We start from the raw sequence: 3,139 nt of genomic DNA, 5'->3' as shown, positions 1-3,139 counted from the left end.
AAAAAGAGTGAGAGAGAGAGAGAAACTGGGAGAGAGAGAGAGAGAGAGAGAGAGAGAGAGAGAGAGAGAGAGAGAGAGAGAGAGAGAGAGAGAGAGAGAGAGAGGGGGGGGGGGAGAGGGAGAGAGAGGGAGAGAAAGAGAGAGAGAGAATCAATAACGAGGACTCTTACCCTTCCAGGCATTTCTTATTTTCTGTCTTTTATCAAGTTTTCTGTCGTGTCTTTTCACAAGTTTCTATAGCTGACACAGACTGGACTCACTCGATATATTGTTAATCTCTCATTTATTCCGAAATTATTTTACATAAAAAGGCACACACACACATATAAGAATACATATAAGTATATATATGTGTGTGTTAGTGTGTGTGTGTGTGTGTGTGTGCGTGTGTATTCATGCGTGTATATATCTGTCTATCTGTCTGTCGTCTACCTATCTATTTATCTATCTATCTGCTTCTGAAGATGAGTGATAGTAGTAATTTATAAACAACCTTTTGTAAGATATCTTCGCATTTGAAGGCTACAGGTTATACACATGTTCTGACATCAAAAAGTCTATTTTCTTGCTAAGCTCTCACGTGTCCATGTTTGAATGACCGTCATTTTCGTGGTGGAATCAGATTTTTTGAAAAAATGGATTTACAGAATACGCAAGGAATTTCAGATAAACCAGATTTCACGAGTTTTTGTCTAATGTGACTTGTCTAATCTTGCCTTGACCTCGTATTTTCCTTTGACCTTAGGTGAGTGTCATTCTAAATAACTACTGACCTCTCTTCGTTTGCTCAAATTCCTCTGTTTTCCTCCATTTCCTTTCTTCTCTTTCCCATTTGTAGTTCTTTCTACTTTTCTCACTCTCCTGTCTCTTTTCCTCCTTTTCCTTTATCTTCCCTCCTCTGTATCTCCCCCTTTTCTCCTGTTTCTTCATCCACCTCCTCCCTACCGTTTCCTTCTCCTCTTCATTTTCTTCGTCCCCCACTTTCTCTTCCCTTCCTTCCTTCGTCCTCTTCTGCAAGTCTCTCTCCGCCTTTTTTCTAGTCCCTTCCTCTTTTCCCCTTTTCCTCTTTCTCTTTCCATCTCCCATACATCGTTTCTGCCAACCCACAGTCTCCCAAAAGCGACCAAGCCTCTTAAGGAGTCGCACAGTCATCCACAGCATCTAAGTATCTGGAACAATCACTGACGCCGTATCTATACCCAACTATACCAGCCACGCAGCAATCACACCTAAAAAAGGGATGGTTAAGAGAGGCCATTATCGAGAGCAAGCAACCCCCTTCCCAGGAATCGCCGCCACGCCCAAGCAAGCACCGATGCGACGTTGAAATTAACAGAGGAAGTCCCTCTCAGCGCCATCGGCCGCCGACGGTGCTGCGGGCGACACGAGGAGCTCGAGATGGACCCCGAGGCCGCTTCCCTCGCCCTCGTGACCTCTTCGATCTCCGATGCTGTGGGACGCGGGTCGGAAGAGCACACACACACACGCATACATGGATATGTACACACACACACACGCGCGCATACATGGATATGTACACACACACACACATACGCATACATGGATATGTACACACACTCACATACATATGCATAAACACACATACAGACATACATACACACATACATAAATATGTACACACACACTCACATACATATATACACACACACAGATGCACGCATACACACACACACAAACACACACACACGCATGCACACAAACAAACACATACACACACATATGCACACACACACATATGCACACACACACACACATATGCACAGACACACACACACACATATGCACACACACACACGCACGCACTTATATAACGGGATAAATCCGGCTGAAATATCAATGAGTGGCATCAGCTGTTTAGGCATTAGGAAAACAAGCTCGGAAACTGAAGCCAATTGTGGAAATGTTTTTATCCTAATTTGTCTCCAGAATCGCTTTAGATGATGCTTATTGGCCAGATGAGGATGGAAAGATCCGAGCTGGATTAATTGGCTCCCGGGGATCGCTGACGGAGGCGCCGGGAATTTTGGGTGTCGTCGGATGATCATCCCTTCTTGTTCTTTTCTGATCTCTCTCTCTCTCTCTCTCTCTCTCTCTCTCTCTCTCTCTCTTGTATGCCTACCATACTCTCTGTCTCTCACTCTATTTCTCCTTCCCTCCCTTCCTCTCTTTCTTTCTATATCTCTCTCTTCCCTTCCCTTCTTTCTTCTCTTTCTTTCTATTTCTCCATCTTACCCTCCCTCTCTTTGTATCTCTCTCTCTCTTTCTTTCGCTTTCTCTCTCTCTCTCTCTCCTTCCTTATTTGCTTCTCTCTCTCACATCTTGTCATTCTAAAACATTGAAATCCCGAATCTAAGCGATTGCTGCCCTGCCCTTCTCGGTCCTATATCGTCATTTATGACAATTAATATCCGAGCCAGGCTGTTATTGAAAACGGGCGTGGAGCTCCGTAGACTTTTAACGCATGGTAAAGATACGCCGAGACTGAGAAAAGAAAAAATGAATAAAGGTAAGCAAAGATAGATAAAAATTTATAAAAAGCGTACAGAGAGACATGAAAAGGAAGAAAGGTAAAGTAAAGATAATTTTGATCTAGTATTTCATTTGTTTATTTATATTTATATTTATTTGTAATTCCTATAAAATATATAAATGTATATAAAGAGATACTGATTTCTGTGATAATACTGAATACATACGCCAATCATTCCTACCCCTTCCTCGCTCTAATATAGATATCCACATACATAGAAAACCAAATGCCAGTTCCGAACCTTGATATAAAGGGCTTTTACATATGCCGGGTTGCAGCCTCAGGACAAATGTGGGTTTCTTAAGATAGGTTTATGATTTTTCTTTATGGGATGTCTTCTGTTATTGGTTGTTGTCTTTTTCTTTATTTCCCTTCCTTCGTCCGTAAAAAAGGGGAGGAGGGGACTGTATAGATGAATGACGAAATAAATAGATAGCAAATAAAAGGATAGATTTATAGAAATACCTAACTAAATGGTAAAGATAAGGATGAATTTGATTATGATGTGAGTCTGGTGATGATGGTGATAAAAGCAATGATAATGATAATACCAATAATGATAACAGTAATTGTTATTATTATGATGAT

Source organism: Penaeus vannamei, chromosome 13 (assembly GCF_042767895.1).
Source record: "Penaeus vannamei isolate JL-2024 chromosome 13, ASM4276789v1, whole genome shotgun sequence".
In the NCBI taxonomy this organism is placed as follows: domain Eukaryota; kingdom Metazoa; phylum Arthropoda; class Malacostraca; order Decapoda; family Penaeidae; genus Penaeus; species Penaeus vannamei.
This window is presented reverse-complemented; position numbering follows the sequence as displayed.